Source organism: Ips typographus, unplaced genomic scaffold, assembly GCF_016097725.1.
Source record: "Ips typographus isolate SLU unplaced genomic scaffold, UJ_Ityp_2.0 IpsContig124, whole genome shotgun sequence".
Lineage (NCBI taxonomy): Eukaryota > Metazoa > Arthropoda > Insecta > Coleoptera > Curculionidae > Ips > Ips typographus.
Window position 1 is genome coordinate 55,672 of NW_028098542.1, and position 24,876 is coordinate 80,547.

Sequence of the window (24,876 nt, forward strand, 5' to 3'; positions counted from 1 at the left end):
GACATTAAATGAGGTTATAAATGTAACGTTACCAGATTTTTGGACTGTGGCTACTGATAAAGTATTGTTATCACGATTTAGTTTTATAAAAAAATAAACTTGTTTTGAAAGTTTGGTAGCACTGGCCGGATATAACGACCGCTTGGCGCGAGTTTTAAAAATTTCCGGAATTTTAGATCCGGTTTGCGTCTTAATGGTCAAATCTACGGTATTGAAAAAAATTACAAGTTGATAGCCGAAATGTGCTCTACAACTTTTATCTAAAGCGTTTTTCCATTAAATGAACCGACAGGCGCCAAAAAATCAAACCGTTTTCCCATGTTGATCTCCTATGTCCAGGGTTGCTCTTGGACACCTGGTATATGTTAAATGATACTTTGATAAGTTTTTATCTATTAAAAAAGTTTCCATCACGCTTGTATTTCAATACATTCTTGTATTTTAATGGCACTAAAATTAAAATGTAAATTACGGTTAGTCCTAACTTAAAATATTGTTTGTCAAGTTTTCTCTTCTGCCATTAATTAAAGCTACTGGAATCACAAGTAATATTCACTTACTAAATTTCAGGGTTGCTGTTCAGTCCAGACACAGGCAATATTATTTTTGGCAGTGCATGTGATGGATGGGTTTTACAACCAAAGACATTGCCGCATGTAATAGATAAAGTGAAAAATGAGGACAGTAGAGACCCTTAAGTCAAGAAAATGTGGAATTTTGATTTTGGGTGGACTCTCAAGGCAACGTCAAGTCTGGAGCCGTGACAAAACAAAAGACAAAATATTTTTACAGTTTTGTCTTCGCAGTATTCTACAAGTCTATCAGACGGTTCCTATCAAGATGAATAAACCGATCTACCTAAAATCTTAAAGACACTAAAAATAACGAATCCAACGCGAGAAATGCTGTTTACGACCAATCGCAGGCAACAAATGAAATTACTTCTGTCTACTTGGAGTCCTCTTGCTAAAAAGTATTTCTTCAAACATTAAATGTAATTCCCTCACCTAAAGAGATAAATTCACCTACTTGCATTCATGTGTAGAGAGACCTTTATGCCCTACCTGAAACGATTAGATATAGCCTGTCCAACCTATTGCTACGTTTCAAAGCTATTTCGGTTGATAAGCTGTCTTTAGAAAAGGAGGCTTTTATTAACGTCGTATATTAATTATTATATATATTATAAACGTCAGTCATCAGATGCGTAGAACTAGACCGATAGTTTCATCGGCGCATCGCGCTAACCCGAGGGAACAATCAACAACTGACCAAGAATGTTCCTCGTCATCTACGACCGATGAAGATAAGATTAAATTAATTGAAGATGAACTAGTGATTATCGGTATGACAAGGGTGCTTGTCGATCGTTACGAATAGGACAAGTATATGCTTTGACGAAGGACTATTTGCCAGAAGAATCAAAACTAGCAGAAATCCTGATGCTTTTGTTGCAACTAATAGAAGTGTCAGCACATTTACAATAAAAAAAACTATATATTTTGGTTGGAAAGGACATGGTTGAGACGGATTGGGTACCTGCATTGGAAAAAATTGTGGTATTGACGGCGTCCTCACTGGCGTAAAATCGAACCGCGACATTATCTACGCAATTAAATGTAGTGCCGGTTGTTTGAGCATCAGGTTCTGCTCCCCGTTGTGCGCTATGCAATTGAACCAGTTGATCCAAAACATCTACCAGTTTTACGCCATGGCTTAAAAACTGTTTAAGCCAGACGGACTCCGGCATACAAGTAATGATTCAGGAAACGGGTGAATTAATTCTTCTTACAGCTGGAGATGTTCACTTAGAAAAGTGTATCAAAGATCTAAAAATGAAATTTGCCAAGTTAAATTCAATGTGTCACCACCTATGATCGCATTAAGAGAAACAGTTCTTAATAAATGTTTTGAGTATATGAAAGATAAACGCCTCCAAACCGACAAATCGTCATGTCGGTAAAAGTGGTTTCCATTACCTTCACACACTGGCAGAAATAATCAGTAAGAACCACGAATTGCTTACTACCATTGAAGAATATGAACAATATGGTTTTATGGTACTAAAGCACCACCACCCCGAAACCAAAAGTGTTTAAAAGCCAACGGACAAATAAAGCTATAGAACAGCTAAAATCTCAACTTAAGACGGTCTTGTAGGACTAGGAACCGGATGGGCAACCCTTTACGATAAAATCTGGATAACGATGACTTTCCTGGCTACAGAAGTGCGACAATGGAACCCAGTTTTCACCACTAGTATCCGAGTAGTTCCAGCTATTTTGGGTAACTTTTTGCGTTTTCCGTTTTTGGGTGGTACAGAAATACTTTAATAGTCATAATGTATACAGTACTTCCTGGTATCCAAGTAAATTTTCTAGGCATTATTAGGTATTCTTTTAGCCTTTGTATTTTGTTTATATAAATGAAAAAAAATCCATACATTTTAGCCATATTTAAAACTGTCGTGGGTGAACATTAGATTGGACTTATTTTAACCTGTTGTGTATATTTGCCAAAAAACGAATTTTAAATATGGCCAAGAACAGTTTAACTTTTATCTTACAACTTTTATTTATCTTACTACTCAACTTTACTATTTACTTGACGGCATTTTAGGCTAAGTATTTATCTACCGATCTAGGTACAGCACAGTGAATTTTCCGGCACCGTTTGCTAGGTCAGCAAGTTGAAAGTGATCCACAAGCAGAGGTATCAATTTAACAGATCATAAGATCGCTTTAACAATTGCTGAAGTTGATACAGCGTAATGTTTTTAAAGTGTTTTTTTAATAATGAAGTCCTAGAAGCTGTGGTTAGATTTTAAACCATTTAAATGACCTACGGTGTATTCGTACCAAAGTATGCTACAATTGAGATTTACTTTGATTGAGGAAAATACATAAACGACGTGTAAGCCTAAAAAGATTTTGGCATACCCTGCTAGATTTTTTGTGTTTAATTAACTCATCTAAAATGCATCTCTTTGTAGGCATATTAGGAGTTTTAAACTTCATTCTAATTAAAACAATATCGTGGCACTTTGTAAAACATGCACCCTGCATGTGCGTACACTAACTACTACACTACTAATTGCGCTACGAAAACTGGACGAAAATTATCTATCTTATTTCGTGATTAAATGAGATATAAATATTCAATCAGATTTAAATAGACTTCTGGTAATCACATATAAACGAATTGCTGGGGCGAATTGCTAAAGGTCCTGCCTGTACCGTTTAAATGTCTACGCACATAATTCCGTATACGCGTATGCCGGCACGCTAGCATAAGTTGGTTGGTCGTGGGACATTCGACTCTGCAAAAAATGTTTTTGAACCATCTAGTATAGTAACATTTTAAACTACATGCAACTTGACCAACTTTTCTATTCAAATCCTCCCATGAACTGATAGGAGACACCAAATTTTAAAATGTTTTTGTTTTGCTTCAAACAAGCTGAGACACCCAGTATAGTTTCTATACTAACCTAACGTACTGCTGTCTGGACATCTGCAGATAACATAAGTAATGCGATGTTCCAGTCCTAATGTTTTGAAGGGCCAATAAGGGATCAATCCCTTGGTGCTCTGCATATCCTCATTTCGCTGATTGGTTCACAAGTTTTACCAGCGTTTTTACAAAATTGATGATAAGGCTGAAGAAGAGTGCAAGAAGCTTAAGACAGAAGTGAAACCGGCTCTGATTACAATTAACATGGAAAATATTATCGTACTATATCAGCGTTGCTCTTTAGCTATTTTTATGACAGTACTTTTATTCGACAGGCACCAGATAATTATTGCAAACTTTTACAAACCTGCCAAGTAATGATGGATAGGATTCTTATCGGGAAATGCGTATGGGTTGTTTAGTGGAGTTGTAAAAGTACTTTACGGCCTGCTTACCCTCGATCTTTATTAATGCTTAGCTTCCGGTGGTATGAAGGTCGTCTGAGTTCAAAGATGCTGACCATGGATTCCGGTATCTCGATGGACAAGCGCATAATGGTTGAGTCCAGTTCAGTCTCACGTACACTGCATTACACACCTAAAATATTGTGATTCCACATTAGAGGTTGTCCTGAAAGTGAAAAGTGGAGAATAGACAAGTTTGGTGTATAAGGGATTGATATTTTTTAGTGGAAACTAGTTGTCGATAGGACATCTTGTGTATATTGTGCACCAAAATTTGATATATTTTTTCAGTTTTTTTTCCATGATGTGTAACACATATGCGTAATCAAACAGATTACCAAGTTGATTACCATGTCAAATCGTTTGGCTTGTTAATCCAGCTTAAACACAAATTGGTGAATGTTATCAACATGTTACTTATCAGCATCATTTTGGTACATATGTTATCACAACAACTTTTTTTTTTCTCATTAGTTTACCTGTTAAATTGCGCACTCTGGCAACATCTGTGTCGGCAACTACTGAAACAAAAAAAAAAACGTTATCACCTTCTTGATATGACATTGTAAAAAATATACCAAGTTAGCAGTATACTGCATTAAACGTATTTATTGCAAGTGTCGAGAGAAATACATTGCCATTATATGTATTCAAATTTATGGAACATTTTCTTCTATTGGCGGGTGTTATTTATTGGTTTAAGATAGCACAGTAAATGGAAACACAATTTAAAGCTTCCGCTAAAACCGTTTCGTGTCTGCACGTGTCAGTAAAAGGTTTATTTAAGTTCTTGACGGTCTGCAGGTTGCTAGAACATTGCTTATTACCAGTTAATCATATTGATAGTTGTTTAGCATAGTTCCTATTAGGAATTTAAATTTGAATTAAAGCTCAAAAGCTTATTATGAACGAGGGTTCCTTCCAATTTTATTTTGTGGGGTTCATTAGACCCTACCAGACCAAACTCGAAAAAAATGGCAACAGACTAACGGAGGGTTAATCTCGTATGTCCAGGGTGCTCTTGGACACCTGGTATGTCGTACAGAAACCAATAAAAATAATTAAGTAATTTGACAAAATGTAAGAACTTCATCGCTTCGTTTTTTCGTCGTCTTTTAAAATTACAGTTCATTTACGAAACACCAGAGCTAATTAAACTAGAAAAATAATTTATGGACCGTCAAATTAATAATATTGATCCTCTTACTTGTACCAATAATAACTGAATGTAACTATTAATTTGGAACTACATTTTACAATTATAACAACCAAACCTTCGTAAGGTATCCAAAAAAACTTACTGGAAAAAAATAATGTATTTGAGTTTGACGGATCACTGTCAAACAATAATAAAAGAATGTGACATTCTATCATACCCAACTTGTTCTTTGAAAGCATGGTTTGACATTTGAATGATATTTAGCCAAATATATAAAACTCCAAGTTTCTTTTATGCCACTGATTTTAAAAAACCTACCAGTGTGCGACGTCCGGATTTTGATCATCTGTTTTCTTTGAACTTTTTATACGGGTTACAAAAACAGAAATAAAAAATATTTGGATTCGGAAGAGAACTATCGAGTGCGACTTTTTCGTAAGTTTTGGTTACTCGATATGCGGCGACGTCGCAATTTCGATCTTCTTCGTCGACGTACGATGGGCGCGACTCTTTGAGCCATGTGCCGATACGGTTACTTGTTTCTTTGACGAGAGCTGCTTACACGACCTACCTTAAACGTTTTTTCTCATGTCTCGCAGAAAAGAAAAGTTAAAAACGGATTTCTTGTCACCCCGTTTTGTGTTAGTGTCGTCTTCGTGTCCCAATTTGTTCGCATTGTCGGCCGAATTTGTTTGGTTGTTCTCCGACATTTAACGATAAAGCAAAAACCACGGTTTAACTTTGAAAAATTTGGAATCACAACAAAACATAACATGATGATGGTGATCTGGGTTTACTCTAACTTGCAAAAACATCTTTTTAATATCACAAGTCAAAACATATTAAAACAACGAAATCTACATGAAATATCCACTAATTTCGAATGCACTGTGTAGCCTTTTAAAACCACATCGTTAAGTAAAAAACACAAAGATGTTTTCATGCTAACATCAAGCACCACCCTTAACTTTGTAGAAACACTTGGATTATTAATTACGCAATAATGGGGAATAAAATACTTCTTCGGTAAATGTTAATTTTTAAAGGTCAGGGAGACTTCTTCCGCATACCGGTTTTGGATATACTTTAATGTAAAGGCTTTATAGTCCGCCAACAATACTTTGTTGGATGAAAAACTTCTCTGGAGATTTAGATGTCGTTTGTACGCTTTGTTAATAGGTTCTCCTAGCTGTAAGTAATCATTTGGATTACTGAAGGGTAAGCCGACCTGAAAATGACCCTCTGGTAACGTAATTGTTGTTCTTTTAAATATATTTTCCACAGTTTCCTCTTTAGGCGAGTTTTAAATTTCAAATTTTCACACTTTTTTGTTTCCCAAAACTTGACTAGAATATTTTCCAATTTTGGCTTTGGAACCACCTAGGCTGATAGGGAAACCTGAATTGTATATTTAGAGAATCAGACACCGCAAAATCAGACTCGGCCAATTTACCTCCTTAGCACTTACCCATGAGCTGTATTCACCATAGTAGGTAAACCGACTCCTAATTTAATTGAACCAGGTAAGCTAAACAGTAATCATAAAACCATTCGAAACGAGTTACATTTTTCTTAAGTAAACACGATAATGTATAGAATATGCTGCATCTGATGCGTATACGTATAGAAACTAATGTAGCATTGTATTGCTTTCAAGAATAAAGTACGATAGAATATTACACAGCCATACCAGATAAACTGGACACAAAGTTATATACGGTAAACAACTATTAAAATAAATAGATCGGGCAGCTTGATCGACCATATAAAACCAAACTGAATAATTTCGTTTAGATACATTTGGAAACGATAAACTATTACCTTATTAAACCGGACATTCTATCCGAAATTCGAGATTCAGAAAACTGATAAAATACGATAAATATTTTGGCACAAGAAGTGATTTCTAGATCACTTCGCGGAAATCATTAAAGATGCTTCAGCAGTGAAATGCACTTAACTTTATTGGAGTATTGCCTAACCTTCCAGACATGTGGGTGGAGAGACAGAATATTAACTTGAAACGAGATCTTGAATTCATTATGTTAATCGGGACTTTTACTGTTCATGAAAGTGATATAAGAATAGTATCCAGCTAAAGTCTAGACATAGGCAATTATTGGTCCGCATAAATAACAACTGCAAGATAGCCTCGGGTTTGAATTCTGAAATAATGTATTATGCATTCCAATTACTCATTTAAGAACGTACTTCATTTACCTTGAGGGTTTATGCAGAAACAAACATACATACAACCAACATACAAAAAGTGAAAAAAAGAAACCAATCACTAAATGTGATGAACTTGAAAAATCCATTTTTGTACAAGGTGCAACATAAGGCCAGAAACAACAAAACAAAAGAATGGTGAAGAGTGTGCAGAAAGCATTTCCTACATTTCTTAAATTATGGCAGAAATTGTTGAATACATTTCCCGACACCCCCACAAAGTTGATTCTTTAAATTTTTATAGATTTATTATGTGATAAATATTTACTTTTTAGAAGGCTATAACGCTGGTAAAAACTTGTGAACCAACCAGCGACATGAGGATATGCAGAGCACCAAGGGATTGTTCCCTTCTGGCCCTTTAAAATATTAGGACTGGAAAATCGCATTACTTGGTTATCTGCAGATGTCCAGACAGCAGTACGTTAGGTTAGGTTAGGTTAGGTTAGGTTAGATTTGGTGTCTCATATCAGTTCATGGGAGGCTTGAATAGAAAAGTTAGTCAAGTTGCATAGTTTAAAAATTATAGTATACTAGATGGTACAAAAAACATTTTTTGTAGAGGGTCCAAAGTCCCACGACTAACCAACTTATGCTAGCGTACCTGGCATACGCGTATACGGAATGATGTGCGTAGACATTAAACGTAGAGGCAGACCTTTGAGAACTACACGGAGTTTGGACCTTCCCCCATTCCCTGGCAAAAAGCCCGAGAACTTGCAGAATCAGCATTATGGGATTAATCGAATTCAGTATATGCAAAAGCAATTAGTTTATATGTGATTACAAGAAGTCTATCTAAATCTGATTGAATATTTATATCTAATCACGAAAGCTATTTATTAAGTTCGTTTAAGATAATTTTCGTCCAGTTTTCATAGCGCTATTAGTAGAATAGTAGTTAGTATACGAGCATGCAGGGTGCATGTGTTATAAAGTGCCACGATATTGTTTTAATTAGAATGAAATTTAAAACTCCTAATATGCTACAAAAAGATGCATTTTAGAAGAGTTAACTGAAAACAAAAAATCTAGCAGGTATGCTAAAATCTTTCTTAGGCTTAACGTCGTTTATGTATTCTCCTCAATCAAAATAAATCTCAATTGTAGCATACTTTGGTACGAATACACCGTAAGTCATTTAGATGGTTTAAAATCTAACCACAGCTTCTAAGACTTCATTATTAAAAAAAACTTTAAAAACCCTACCCTGTATTCAACTTTAGTAATGTTAAAGCGATCTTATGATCTGTTAAGTTGATACCTCTGCTTGTTGATAATTCAACTTGCTGACCTAGCAAATAGTGCTGGAAAATTCACTGTGCTGTACCTAGATCGGTAGATAAATACTTTAGCCTAAAATGCAGTCAAGTAAGTAGTTAAACGTTGTAATATAAAAGTTGTAAGATAAAAGTTAAACTGTTCTTGGCCATATTTAAAATTCGTTTTTGGCAAATATACACAACAGGTAAAATAAGTCCAATCTAATGTTCACCCGCGACAGTTTTAAATATGGCTAAAATGTATGGATTTTTTTTCATTTATATAAACAAAATACAAAGGCTAAAGGAATACCTAATAATGCCTAATATATACAAGTACTTCCTGGTATCCAATTAAGTTCTATGCATTATTAGGTATTCCTTTAGCCTTTGTATTTTGTTTATATGGATGAAAAAAAAATCCCTAAATTTTAGCCATATTTAAAACTGTCGTGGGTGAACATAAATTTAGATGAACTTATTTTACCTGTTGTATATTTGCCAAAAACGAATTTTAAATATGGCCAAGAACAGTTTAACTTTTATCTTAAAACTTGAAAAAAAAACACAATAAAGGAAACACAACAATTTTCTTACACTTGCAATAAATACGTTTAATGCAGTATACTGCTAACTTGGTATTTTTAAAATGTCATATCAAGAAGTGATAACGTTTTTTTTTTGTTTCAGTAGTTGCTGCCCCTGCCTGTTGAAACTGGTGCTGCTTTAGTAAAACCCACCAAGTACCACTATAATACACACAACCAACACATTTACCTGTTGCCAGAGTGCGCAATTTAACAGGTAAACTTAATGAAAAAAAAAAAGTTGTTTGTGATAACATATGTACCAAAATGATGCTGATAAGTAACATGTTGAAACATTCACCAATTTGTGTTTAAGCTGGATTAACAAGCCAAACGATTTGACATGGTAATCAACTTGGTAATCTTTTGATACGCATATGTTACACATCATGGAAAAAAACTGAAAAATATATCAAATTTTGGTGCACATATACAAGATGTCCTATCGACAACTAGTTTCCACTAAAAAATATCAATCCTTATACACCAAACTTGTCTATTCTCCACTTTTCACTTTCAGGACAACCTCTAATGTGTTAATCACAATATTTTAGGTGTGTAATGCAGTGTACGTGAGACTGAACTGGACTCAACCATTATGCGCTTGTCCATCGAGATACCGGAATCCATGGTCAGCATCTTTGAACTCAGACGACCTTCATACCACCGAGCTAAGCATTAATAAAAGATCGAGGGTAAGCAGGCCGTAAAGTACTTTTACAACTCCACTAAACAACCCATACGCATTTCCCGATAAGAATCCTATCCATCATTACTTGGCAGGTTGTAAAAGTTTGCAATAATTATCTGGTGCCTGTCGAATAAAAGTACTGTCATAAAAAATAGCTAAAGAGCAAACGCTGATATATACGATAATATTTTCCATGTTAATTGTAATCAGAGCCGGTTTCACTTCTGTCTTAAGCTTCTTGCACTCTTCTTCAGCCTTATCATCAATTTGTAAAAACGCTGGTAAAAACTTGTGAACCAATCAGCGAAATGAGGATATGCAGAGCACCAAGGGATTGATCCCTTCTGGCCCTTCAAAACATTAGGACTGGAAAATCGCATTACTTATGTTATCTGCAGATGTCCAGACAGCAGTACGTTAGGTTAGTATAGAAACTATACTGGGTGTCTCAGCTTGTTTGAGCAAAACAAAAAACATTTTAAAATTTGGTGTCTCCTATCAGTTCATGGGAGGATTGAATAGAAAAGTTGGTCAAGTTGCATAGTTTAAAAATGTTACTATACTAGATGGTTCAAAAAACATTTTTTGCAGAGTCGAATGTCCACGACCAACCAACTTATGCTAGCGTGCCTGGCATACGCGTATACGGAATTATGTGCGTAGACATTAAACGTACAGGCAGACCTTTAGCAATTCGCCCCAGCAATTCGTTATATGTGATTACCAGAAGTCTATTTAAATCTGATTGAATATTTATATCTATTTAATCACGAAATAAGATAGATAATTTTCGTCCAGTTTCGTCGAGCGCAATTAGTAGTGTAGTAGTTAGTGTACGACCATGCAGGGTGCATGTGTTACAAAGTGCCACGATATTGTTTTAATTAGAATGAAGTTTAAAACTCCTAATATGCTACAAAGAGATGCATTTTAGATGAGTTAATTAAACACAAAAAATCTAGCAGGTATGCCAAAATCTTTTTTAGGCTTAACGTCGTTTATGTATTTTCCTCAATCAAAGTAAATCTCAATTGTAGCATACTTTGGTACGAATACACAGTAGGTCATTTAAATGGTTTAAAATCTAACCACAGCTTCTAGGACTTCATTATTAAAAAAACACTTTAAAAACATTACGCTGTATTCAACTTCAGCAATGTTAAAGCGATCTTATGATCTGTTAAATTGATACCTCTGCTTGTGGATCACTTTCAACTTGCTGACCTAGCAAACGGTGCCGGAAAATTCACTGTGCTGTACCTAGATCGGTAGATAAATATTTAGCCTAAAATGCAGTCAAGTAAATAGTTAAAGTTGAGTAGTAAGATAAATAAAAGTTGTAAGATAAAAGTTAAACTGTTCTTGGCCATATTTAAAATTCGTTTTTGGCAAATATACACAACAGGTAAAATAAGTCCAATCTAATGTTCACCCACGACAGTTTTAAATATGGCTAAAATGTATGGATTTTTTTCATTTATAAACAAATAAAAAAATACAAAGGCTAAAAGAATACCTAATAATGCCTAGAAAATTTACTTGGATACCAGGAAGTACTTGTATACATTATGAATATTAAAGTATTTCTGTACCACCCAAAAACGGAAACGCAAAAAGTTACCCAAAATAGCTGGAACTACTCGGATACTAGTGGTGAAACTGGGTTCCATTAGTCGCACTTCTGTAGCCAGGAAAGCATCGTTATCCAGATTTTATCGTAAAGGGTTGCCCATCCGGTTCCTACGTCCTCACAAGCCGTCTTAAGTTGAGATTTTAGCTGTTCTATAGCTTTATTTGTCCGTTGGCTTTTAAACACTTTGGTTTCGGGGGTGGTGCTTTAGTTACCATAAAACCATATTGTTCATATTCTTCAATGGTAGTAAGCAATTCGTGGTTCTTACTGATTATTTCTGCCAGTGGTGAAGGTAATGAAACCACTTTTACAGACATGACGATTTGTTCGGTTTGGAGGCGTTTATCTTTCATATACTCAAAACATTTATTAAGAACTGTTTCTCTTAATGCGATCATAGGTGGTGACACATTGAATTTAACTTTGGCAAATTTCATTTTTAGATCTTTGATACACTTTTCTAAGTGAACATCTCCAGCTGTAAGAAGAATTAATTCACCCGTTTCCTGAATCATTACTTGTATGCCGGAGTCCGTCTGGCTTAACAGTTTTAAGCCATGGCGTAAAACTGGTAGATGTTTTGGATCAACTGGTTCAATTGCATAGCGCACAACGGGGAGCAGAACCTGATGCTCAAACAACGGCACTACATTTAATTGAGTAGATAATGTCGCGGTTCGATTTACGCCAGTGAGGACGCCGTCAATACCACAATTTTTTCCAGCAGGTACCCAATCCGTCTCAACCATGTCCTTTCCAACCAAAATATAGTTTTTTTTATTGTAAATGTGCTGACACTTCTATTAGTTGCAACAAAAGCATCAGGATTTTCTGCTAGTTTTGATTCTTCTGGCAAATAGTCCTTCGTCAAAGCATATACTTGTCATACCGATAATCACTAGTTCATCTTCAATTAATTTAATCTTATCTTCATCGGTCGTAGATGACGAGGAACATTCTTGGTCAGTTGTTGATTGTTCCCTCGGGTTAGCGCGATGCGCCGATGAAACTATCGGTCTAGTTCTACGCATCTGATGACTGACGTTTATAATATATAATAATTAATATACGACGTTAATAAAAGCCTCCTTTTCTAAAGACAGCTTATCAACCGAAAATAGCTTTGAAACGTAGCAATAGGTTGGACAGGCTATATCTAATCGTTTCAGGTAGGGCATAAAGGTCTCTCTACACATGAATTCAAGTAGGTGAATTTATCTCTTTAGGTGAGGGAATTACATTTAATGTTTGAAGAAATACTTTTTTAGCAAGAGGACTCCAAGTAGACAGAAGTAATTTCATTTGTTGCCTGCGATTGGTCGTAAACAGCATTTCTCGCGTTGGATTCGTTATTTTTAGTGTCTTTAAGATTTTAGGTAGATCGGTTTTATTCATCTTGATAGGAACCGTCTGATAGACTTGTAGAATACTGCGAAGACAAAACTGTAAAAATATGTTTGTCTTTTGTTTTGTCACGGCTCCAGACTTGACGTTGCCTTGAGAGTCCACCCAAAAATCAAAATTCCACATTTTCTTGACTTAAGGGTCTCTACTGTCTCTTTTTCACTTTATCTATTATCATGCGGCAAATGTCTTTGGTTGTAAAACCCCATCCATCACATGCACTGCCAAAAATAATATTGCCTGTGTCTGGACTGAACAGCAACCCTGAAATTTAGTAAGTGAATATTACTTGTGATTCCAGTAGCTTTAATTAATGGCAGAAGAGAAAACTTGACAAACAATATTTTAAGTTAGGACTAACCGTAATTTACATTTTAATTTAGTGCCATTAAAATACAAGAATGTATTGAAATACAGCGTGATGTAAACTTTTTTTAATAGATAAAAACTTATCAAAGTATCATTTAACATATACCAGGTGTCCAAGAGCACCCTGGACATAGGAGATCAACATGGGAAAACGGTTTTGATTTTTTGCGCCTGTACGGTTCATTTAATGGAAAAACGCTTTAGATAAAAGTTGTAGAGCACATTTTCGGCTATCAACTTGTAATTTTTTCAATACCGTAGATTTGACCATTAAGACGCAAAACGGATCTAAAATTCGGAAATTTTAAAACTCGCGCCAAGCGGTCGTTATATCCGGCAGTGCTACCAAACTTTCAAAACAAGTTTATTTTTTTATAAAATAAATCGTGATAACAATACTTATCAGTAGCCACAGTCCAAAAATCTGGTAAGTTACATTTATAACCTCATTTAATGTCTCTACTCAACTTATTTACTTTGTAGCAAAACTCTTTAAGAAAACACTGGTTTTGCTTGCAAATATTGTCACGTTTAAATTGAAAAGCCCTTTTGGCCCAACAAGTTAAACGAGACGTGCGTTTATTACTTTAATAAACGCCTTTACCGAGATCTTGTTTCAGAGGTAGAATCAAACCACTTGGTAGAAAAATATAATTTAATAACTAAATAATAGTTAAAACTAATTGACAAAATGGTTGGTTTATCAACTTGGTGAATCGGAATAAAACCTTCAACATAATTCCCAAAGTAACACTTTAAACAATACCTTTTACATGCACAAAATATTACAATAACAAATCTGTACTTACATTTGTAAAACAATTATGAGGGCAGCTTCGTGGAGGGTTTGGCACTTGCGATTATAGTTTAAGAGATGGTTTACTATTTAATTAATTTGTAAACCCGGTGCGGGTTGCAGAATTCAGGACGACTACATTCTGTGGCGTGAGCGGAGTCTTCTGGCTAGGTACTGCCTTCTCCGACGTGGTGCACAGAAAAACTGGATTGATTGGAATGAACTGATTGAATTGAACTGAACTGAACCCCTCTCTAGGGTGCAACCTCTTTTTTATAGCATTCCAGACACTGATTCCACCAATCAAAACTCCCAGACCTGGCCTCGTCTAGCCGACAACTCGTGACGACCTTCGACCATCGGTACTTGGAAAACATTCCACATTATTTCGCAATTCAGCAAATGCATCTTAATTGCAGTTGCACTCCGACCGCATTCCACAGTTTTAATTTCCGCTCAAGTAATATAAACATTTTTAATGTTTCCGTTCAAGTAATAAATTTGATTTATTATCCTTCGTGACATTTGCCCCTCCTCCATGAAACTGGCCCTCCAGTTTAAACTAAGAGAGGTAACTCCTACATTTGACAATGCTAATTATTAATCTAGTTATCGCTAGCCTTATATAAAATTCATCTTATTATAATATTATTAGAAAAATGGAGTAAGAGAAAATTTTGATTTTAATTTTAATTTTCTTTTCATATATTTTCTAAAAAGCTTACTTTCTCCATTTTCCGTCATCGCTTCGTCGTACCTAAAAATTATAGTAATCCTAATCATTAAACTAACCCTTAAATTAACATAACACATTTGAAATCTTGGGGAGCGCTTAACTACGCACCATATACTTCAATATACGCAGTTTTGATTTTGCGATTTGTATTGCGCCATTGTTCGCACAAAAATTTTTGTCACAATCATAAATTGCCCTGTCCATGACTTTGTCCCTCATTGGTCACCAAATAGTACAGTAGTTGAAGTCTAGCAATGTCAATTTCATAGTCCTTCCTGCTTAAGTTTCATTAACATCACGTGGTTGACGTTGGTGATAAGGTTAAGTGTCATCTTTATTGGTCTTCCAATACTGGCTTTGCACAGCGTCACTTAGTACATTGGCTCCTTATGGCTCCCTCAAGTGCATGGTTTTTTTACATATAATGAAAACAAGAACAAAGGTTAATATGTGTTCATTAAGGCCTAATATACTTATATTAAAATTCTAATTTGCATGCAATCTTGCGTATTACTTTATAAAGTTAATTGACATGTAAAAATAATCGGGAATCCGGTCCTGAAACTAAAAAGTTTGAACTCCGTAAATATAAACGACTCGCTCTAGACGCTCTAGTTTTCATGTTATGGAAAGTAGAACGTATTTGCCTGTTTCAAAAAATACAGAAACCTTAACCGTTTCTAATTAACTTCAAATCCTTTTGGAGAAGATTTTTTATCAAAAATTGGATGTAATGTCCTCAATCAAATGCTTTTCCCTCATTGTTTCTGTAAAAATAAAAATATGTTATTAGTATGCAAACGCAAGTATTAAATGATTAACTTAAATCATTTCTGGCTTGGTTTATTTTTAATAAAAAATAAACTCTGATTATTGCATTACCACAAATTTGCATTGTCCGTCTTAGTTTCACTTTGCCTTACTAAGCGGAATCAAGGCTAAAGTTTGTCATCATTCGGATTATCAGCCGGACGATAAGCAGCGATGTTCGCTTTTGCTTTAGTCCAAGAGCTGATGTATTTTGTGTGTAACTTTTTATTTCGTGTGGTATAATTCAAAATATACCATGTATCTGTCTTACTATTTTCCAAATAGTATAAAAACCAGCATAGGTAATAAGTAGTCTGTTGACATTTTGACCGTGCAATCCAGTCTTTATTTGTCAATGTTCAATAAGTATTTAGCCCAGCTTTGTTTCATAAAGTCTTCAATCAATCGATTTACTCATACAATGAAAAAATCACGATATAAAACTCAAGTGTACACTTCTTCACTTTTATAATAACAATGGCAATTTTTCTTAATAATTATTCTCATATGCTAAAAATTTGCATGTCAAAATGAAATTACAATGATATTTATCCATACGCAGTTTTTGTGAACGTTCGTACCGCGATGACTTAAATAACAAAGTGATCACCATCTGCCTGCGGCATAAGAAAAGAATTATCTAATCAAAAAAAAAACAAAATATCCTACTGTAGGATAATTCATTTAAGCAAATAAAAGTAAACATTTTTATAACTTAATTATGAGCATTTTGACTTTATCGGGCTTGTAACTTGTAACTTTGAATTGCTCTGCAGTTCAATATTTGTTTCAAAAAGTAGTCGTAGTCAGTCTGCTAGAAATTTGTACAACTTATTGTACATCGTAATGAGACGATCCTATAAACGGAATTAAGGTAAACGATTAAAGCAACTAATACGCAAACTTCCAGGATAACGTATAACCGGTTGCTGTCAGGAATAGGAATCCCCGTTGCCTGAAAATATTGACAAATTTGCTACTTTATATGGACCTTTTTATATCCGAGTTTAAAGAAGTCTAGTATCGATTTGCTTCAAAGACCCAATTTTCAAAACCTAATAAACGTATGTATAAGGTTTCATCATTCAATTATTTCAGCCTGCTATTAGTTTCGCATTCAAAAATGCTTTTGGTTTGTTCTTTGAGAAAAAATCATGCACCGCCCTAACATCGATAACAGCAAATAGTATTGCTGTGTGGCACTAAAACAAATATTTCTCAACATGTACAGACCTTTCTGTATCAGAAACTTCTCAACTGAGAAGGGAAAAATCAGAAACAACTACTTTGAGAGCTAATACTCCTACCAACATTGAATTATACTGTTTTTCCTGTTGAATTCTTGAGTATTTAAATTACTCCTTTATAAAAGATACCAATATTTTTTCATTGGCAATCCAGTAATTATTTTATTTAATCATGAATCTTGAGCTGGACATCTTCGTACAGATGCACCAAAAATAGTTCAACTGCATGTAAGTTGAAACTTTAGTACTCATAAAACTCATTACAACGGGTCGGTTAAAGAAACAAACTCTATGTGCCACTTACATAATAGGGTATTACGCTCAGCTAGCGTTTTTCACCTCAATTAAATAGCAGGTTAAAATTATTTAACAGGTTGAAATTCAGCAGAAATAAAGTAAAAATAAAATCACATTATTATGATGTGTGGGTCCTATCGTCTCATTCGAGTAGTATGTGTGTTGAATGTTTTAAATATCACCTCAGAAATACTTTATTACAAATGTATCATTTACCATTCGTATTCAAAAAAATAACTTGGGTCACTTTTTAAATCAGTTGTCATTTTTTTCCATAGTAAAATCAAGTTTAATTATTATTAGCCAATGCAACATTTCGACTTGTTATTCCATGTAGGTAAATTATCATGTGCATTTAGAAAAAAAAACATTAAAATTCATCAATCAGCAGTTTTCTTATCGACACCTTCGCGGCGATGCGACGAGACGAGTGCAATAAAGCAAGTCGGTCACACCGGCACGCGGCGTCAAATACAACTAATTAGTCTGCTTTACTTTATTTTCCACTAATGTCGCGATTTTTGTAAGCAACCAAATAATAACCTTCGATTTTTTATGTACTCTTAGTTTTGAACGGTGGAAACATATGGAAATCCTCTTTAACTCTGCACTATGCTTTTATTTAAAGCTGGTACCTACACATAATAAGTAAAAAATTATTTGTCGACAATTAGAAGTTTCATTCCGGCACACTTTTTGTCGTTATCGGGAATGCTTGCTGCCTCGACATCGAAATAACACAATCCGCTGTTTTACAGTGTGGATTTTATTTTTTAACTTTAGATTTAGAAGTCATGTAAAAATTAATTTAATAGCATGCTGCAGTATGTAAAATTCATTTTTTTTTCTCAAAATATTTGATTTTTCAGCTTAACTTTTATACAAACTTCTACTAAATAGAAATGCTAAAAGCATACATTTTGCTTTGAATATTGTAATCCACAAAATTGGGATACAGGGAATATTACATTTTTTAATTCGACTTGGTCGGCTGTGTCTCTATTTTGGTGTGAAGTTTTACGAGTTGATTTAAACATCGCAACTTTTCTTCGATAATCTATATTATCGATTTCATTTATGTTACTTGTCTGTAAATTAGGATGTAACATTTTCGATTGAACAGGAAAATCGGACTGAAACTTATTAGCAGTTTTTGATTTGCGTTTTTCTGAAATGCATAACATTGAATCCTTTGTCGTATTTGTATTGATTGATTCATTAACGTCGAATTTACCTATAACAGAATGCTTTAAAATAGGAACTGTTCTAAATCCCTTATTGACAATTTTAATGTATAAATTGTGCCCATTTTGCAAAAATGGTGTGTCTACACACAGATTTCTTGGACATAAATAACTGTCTCTTTTAATAAAAATGCATTTTGTTAAATCAGGTACATTATTCGAGGTTTTCAATCTTAACGTTATTTGCGTATTTGGTTTTACAATATACTTTTGAGCAACTTTTAATTTTATTACAGGTTTTACTGTTTTTTCGACGTCAGAAATTTCTACACCCATTAGATACTCTTTCTGAACTTGGTTTTTAGATGTAACATCTAAATCAGGTCGATTGAGATTAACTCTTACTTTATCGTTGTTGTTTGTTGAAAAACTCAAAATATTTTTATTGTAATCAATCATTGCGTTAAAATTTGATAAAAAATTATGTCCCAAAATTAGAGGTTTAGAAAGATTTTTCACTACTAATGCTTCAATATCCAACTTTATGTTGTTAATTTTTAGAGTTACTTTCGAAGTACCAACTGGGTTAAAAGTATAACCTCCTACCGAAGTTAATTGGATTTTCTCTGATGATAAAGACATGTTAGTTATAAGATTTAAATCAATTAAGTTTGGTTCACATCCTGTGTCTAAAATTACATCAAACAAATTGTCTTCGTTATTTATTGAAGCTTTGATTGACAATAAATTGCTATCTTTACTGTTTGTCGAGTTTAGAGCAACTTCATCGACACTTAACATTGAGTTTTCACATTTACTAGGATTCTGATGTGTAGAAACATCTTATTTTGTCCAAAATTGTAAAACTTGTTGCTACCTCTATTAAAATTTTTACATTTTGATGAATAATTATTTCTGGTATTACTATTTCTTATACCTTGATTTTGATCAAGCCTAGAATAATTTTGCTTTTTCTCGTGACACATTTTGATAGTAGAATCATTTTTCTTTAACTTGGTCCCTTTGTAATTATTATTTCCCACAATAATTGTTGGACTGAAATTGCACAATTTTTACAATACGTATTTGGCCAAGTACGATTAGTACTGTATTTGTCAAATTTGTTTTTCAACCGATCATTACGAGACTGAAAATTCATTCCGTCCGAAATGTAAAATTTACTTTGCCGATTCATTTGACTAAATAATACACGCTCTTTAATATCACTTATTTTCAAGACTAGTTGGTTTAAATCACTCAAATTTTTATTATTAGAGCTTAGCAAATAATACATTTCAAAACACGACGGATTTAAACCGTTTTCAAAATAATCTCTAAAAGTTTCAAAAGACATGTCTGGGTTAATTTCATTTGCCAAGGTAAGTAAGTCATAATAATAAGTTAATGTCTTCATTGTCCCGATGTTTACGCGTGTTTAATCTAAATTTCAGTTTACGAAATGGTTGGTCACCCTGCGAATTCTTTTAGAAAATCTGTTCGAAATATTGCCCAAGTATTCAAAACATTTTTTGGATCATTTACATATTTTTGATACCAAACTTGTGCTGGTCCGTCCAAATAATTATTAAAATATGAATCTTTAAAGAATAAGTTCCAGTTGTTAATCTTGCGGACTTTTCATATTTATTTAAAAATGTAATGGGGCAATCACTTGATGGATTAAACGTAGGTGGACACGTAAATTTAGGGATGGCCGGGGCTTTTTGTTCGGCCAGTGCTGTACGTAAAGTTATATTAGCCATTAATTTCTTGACTTTTTAACATAAGACACGATCGTTTTCAGTAATACTGACTTGCTTTTAACAATTTAGCAAACAAATATTCAAATGACAATGTAGGACAAAATTAATTATGCAAAAAGAAAATATATTTTTGTTTTAAAGAGGTAATTTTCATTCACGATAAGAAAAATCAAAATATTTTTTCTGGTTTAAAATTCACTTTTTTTTTTTTAGCAGTGTTTTTCATCTACTTGAAACAATTCTACCAAATGTCATTTCTGACACAAAATCGGCGCCTCCACCAAATGTCATTCTGACACAAGGCCGGCACCTCCACCAAATGTCACGTTTAAATTGAAAGCCCTTTTGGCCCAACAAGTTAAACGAGACGTGCGTTTATTACTTTAATAAACGCCTTTACCGAGATCTTGTTTCAGAGGTAGAATCAAACCACTTGGTAGAAAAATATAATTTAATAACTAAATAATAGTTAAAACTAATTGACAAAATGGTTGGTTTATCAACTTGGTGAATCGGAATAAACCCTTCAACATAATTCCCAAAGTAACACTTTAAACAATACCTTTTACATGCACAAAATATTACAATAACAAATCTGTACTTACATTTGTAAAACAATTATGAGGGCAGCTTCGTGGAGGGTTTGGCACTTGCGATTTATTATAGTTTAAGAGATGTTTACTATTTAATTAATTTGTAAACCCGGTGCGGGTTGCAGAATTCAGGACGACTACATTCTGTGGCGTGAGCGGAAGTCTTCTGGCTAGGTACTGCCTTCTCCGACGTGGTGCACAGAAAAACTGGATTGATTGGAATGAACTGATTGAATTGAACTGAACTGAACCCCTCTCTAGGGTGCAACCTCTTTTTTATAGCATTCCAGACACTGATTCCACCAATCAAAACTCCCAGACCTGGCCTCGTCTAGCCGACAACTCGTGACGACCTTCGACCATCGGTACTTGGAAACATTCCACATTATTTCGCAATTCCAGCAAAATGCATCTTAATTGCAGTTGCACTCCGACCGCATTCCACAATTTTAATGTTTCCGCTCAAGTAATATAAACATTTTTTAATGTTTCCGTTCAAGTAATAAATTTGATTTATTATCCTTCGTGACAATATTTAATGAGGATGACCGAATCAGCTATCTCAAGCCTCTTCATAACACTACCAAACGATTTAAAGTGGACACTGAAGCCAGATCTTTGAAGATAAGTTTCCTACTGTATAGGGACAACAACAAAGGGGCCAAATACTTCCTTCAAAAGTGATGTGATTTAGCTTCAATGTGCTTAACTTCATGGACTATCATCACCGAGGGGTTTCATCAGTGTTGCAACTAAACTTTAAATGATTCAGTGTTGACATCTGACTTAAATCTCAAAATTTGATCTGACTGAAACGTGAAGAATCTTAAACTGGCTATAAAACCTCTTAGAAACCCCTTCTAGGAATATAATATGGACTTACACAGTCAAATTATCAGTCAGGTGACAAAAGTTTTTTTATAAGGGAAGGTATTATCGAAAAACCAACTTTTCAATTGAGCTATCTAAATGAGCTGTTCTATTCTAGGTTTATTAACATTATAATCGTGTTATTTTTTCCACACACTCAATTGTTCCAAATAAAGCTTGTACACTGAATGTTTGTATTAATTATTTATTCACAGTTCAAGGTACAGTATACATTTTCTTCAAGCGAAAAGCTTCAGTACAATAGGTGGCAAAGAAAACTGGACAGAACAGAACAGAACTGGCAAAACACATAAACAGTGATTGTTCCACAGATTGAGGTGTAGGTGGGTGAACCATACCTGTATGGTCTGCAAACCATACCACTACAAGCTATGCTAACAACACTTTGTCTTAGTAACCTAATTTTTGTTTGGATAATAGTGTAATAGAGTTCCAAATTAGCAAAGGTAGGTAAAATGTAGTGATTGAAAGTCTCTAAAGAGAAACAACTTGCTTCTAATTTAATACACCATTTCACAGGACATACCTTACCAATCAAATGTGAACTCGAGTTTTGGTTAATTTATTTTTGGTTAGTAGATGTTTACAAGTATCCTTGTAGGTGAATGATGTTCAAGTTAACTAATAGAGCTAATTAAATATCAGTACTTACCTCACCCTGTAGAACTAAGTAAAAAACATTGATGATCAGTTAATAAATAAAAATGCCTTTTATTAACATCATACAATAAAAAACCACTTAAACACTATGGTGTGTTGACAACACTACAAAACAGAAAGATACAATAAAACTAGCGTCACATAGCACACTAAATTGCATCACTTTTGAGGGAAGTATTTGCCCTTATTTGTGGTTCCTGTATAGTAAAGCAACTTATCTTCAAACATCTGCAGGCCTTTGTAGTCGATATCACTTTAAATTGTTTAAAGGGTTATGAAGAGCTTGAGATAACTGAATCGGTCATCCTCATTGAATATTTGCAAGCAAAACCAGTGTTTTCTTAAAGAGTTTTGCTACAAAGTAAATAAGTGAGTAGAGACATTGAATGAGGTTATAAGTGCAACTTACCAGATTTTTGGGCTGTGGCTACTGATAAAGTATTGTTATCGCGACCGCTTGGCGCGAGATTTAAAATTTCCGAATTTTAGTTCTGTTTTGCGTCTTAATGGTCAAATCTACGGTATTGAAAAAATTACAAGTATACAGGGTAATTCAAATTCGACCCTCACCATTGGGATCTCGGAAACTATAGGAGATACGAGAAAGTTTAAATTGGGGCAAAGTTGCGCAATGTAAAGCTCAACCAAATGCAGTTTTAAAAATTTCGATTTTCCGAGTACTTCCGAAGATATCCGAAAAAAACTGAAAATTTGATTTTTTGTTTTTATTTATTTCTAATCTTATTTGAAGAGATATTCCAAAACTAAAAGCACCTTTTCATTGCCAACTTTTTTCTCAGCTATTCGATGATGGATTCAAATTTGCCACACGACGTTTCGTTTTTTGGCAGCCATCATCAACTTTCTTTTTCTATGGGCGCCATATTGGATTTTTAGCCCACCAAATAGTACGTTTTATTCTGATTTTAGTGATGTATAATAACTTATGATTTGCTTCATAAATAACAAATAATTCAATAAAAACTATTTTTACTTTAGTTATTGGCTTTGAGTTAATGGCCGGTTCATAAAATGTCATTATTTGACAGTACTTGTCAAACACGATAATTCGGACGATCATTAGAGCTTTTAGAGATTTTACCTTAGTTAGCTTTGAGTTAATGAAACGTTTTATGAAGATTACTTGGTAGTAGTACTTGTCACACGCAATTGGCCTGAACATACTTAGTCACAAAGGTATACACGTGACTTAAACCGGTTATTCACCCGAAGAGCTTAGGCCACTCGCTACGCTTGTGGACCTAGTTGTTCTTTTCGTGAATAAAAAATGGTTTAAGTCACTTGCTGCAAAGTAACTATTAAATCACTCTGAATGACATTCGCCTATTTACAGATGTAACAAACAAACATCAATGTTACATCTACGGGGCGCGGTGCAAATTTAATAGAACTGTAATTTTAGTTTTTTTTTTTTAATATAAGAAGTCGAAAATTTAATAAAATACTGTATAAGACACGTGACTTAAACCGGTTTATTCACTCGAATAAATATGAATGAATAAAAAATGGTTTGTCACTTCCAAAATAAATAACTATAAACTTGCACTTAACATTATAAAAAATTGAAATTTGGCAAAAAATTAAGTTCCCTAAATGATGATCTTTCTCTTGGAAACATAAATAAGCCTTTTAAGTTAGAGATAATGCTAACAAATCTCTTTTTCTGATTAACCTAAATAGTTCAGCAATGCTTGTATAATAATAACATTTTCTGCGGGGGTTTCTTTTCTAGATACATTTTTAACTTGATTGACGCTCTAATGATCGTCCGAATTATCGTGTTTGACAAGTACTGTCAAACAATGACATGTTTTAAAACGGCCCATTAACTCAAAGCCAATAACTAAAGTAAAAATAGTTTTTATTGAATTATTTTGTTATTTATGAAGCAAATCATAAGTTATTATACATCACTAAAATCAGAATAAAACGTACTATTTGGTGGGCTAAAAATCCAATATGGCGCCCATAAGAAAAAAGAAAGTTGATGATGACTGACAGAAAACGAAACGTCGTGTGCAATTTGAATCCATCATCGAATAGCTAAGAAAAAGTGGCAATGAAAAGATGCTTTTAGTTTTGGGATATCTATGGAACGCCGTTTTGCTCTTTAATGTAACGCAGAAATAATGTAGTTGTTCAAACAATAGAAATTTCGGCGATACATTTAAAACGTTGGTTTGAAAATAATGTCAATTCCTGCGTTAGTTTAAAATCTTGTACATATTTAATACCACCAAATAAAAACAATGCTTATTTTAGCGTTTGTTGAATTAAAACGTTACTTTCACTTTCCCTTCAGACAAACGAGTGTAAAAAATCATGGTAATTTGGCGATCCTTTAGTTATTACGTTACTTTAAATATTTCAACCACAGCTTAAAATGAAATAATTGTAAAAATTCAGTCAATTTTTGCGTTCGATGATTTTAAACATTCGTTTAAAAAAATACAAACGATGTTCAAAATAAACAATTGCAAACGTTGGTTGAATTATACAATACATTTAACTACGAGTACCACATTTTTACGTTCGTTCGCGCATCTATTGTAAAAATACGTGCTGCTGCATTAGTTGCATGTGCGGAGTTTGGAAGTAGAAATAGTAGGAATCTGTACGAGTAGGCG

The 24,876-nt window shown here is 34.0% G+C and overlaps 1 pseudogene; it reads left to right on the forward strand.

Annotated features, from left to right (window-relative positions):
• Positions 1-1,203: 1,203 nt before the first annotated feature.
• The window catches only part of LOC145739415 (uncharacterized), a 38,329-nt pseudogene continuing 14,656 nt past the window's right edge, over positions 1,204-24,876 (forward strand).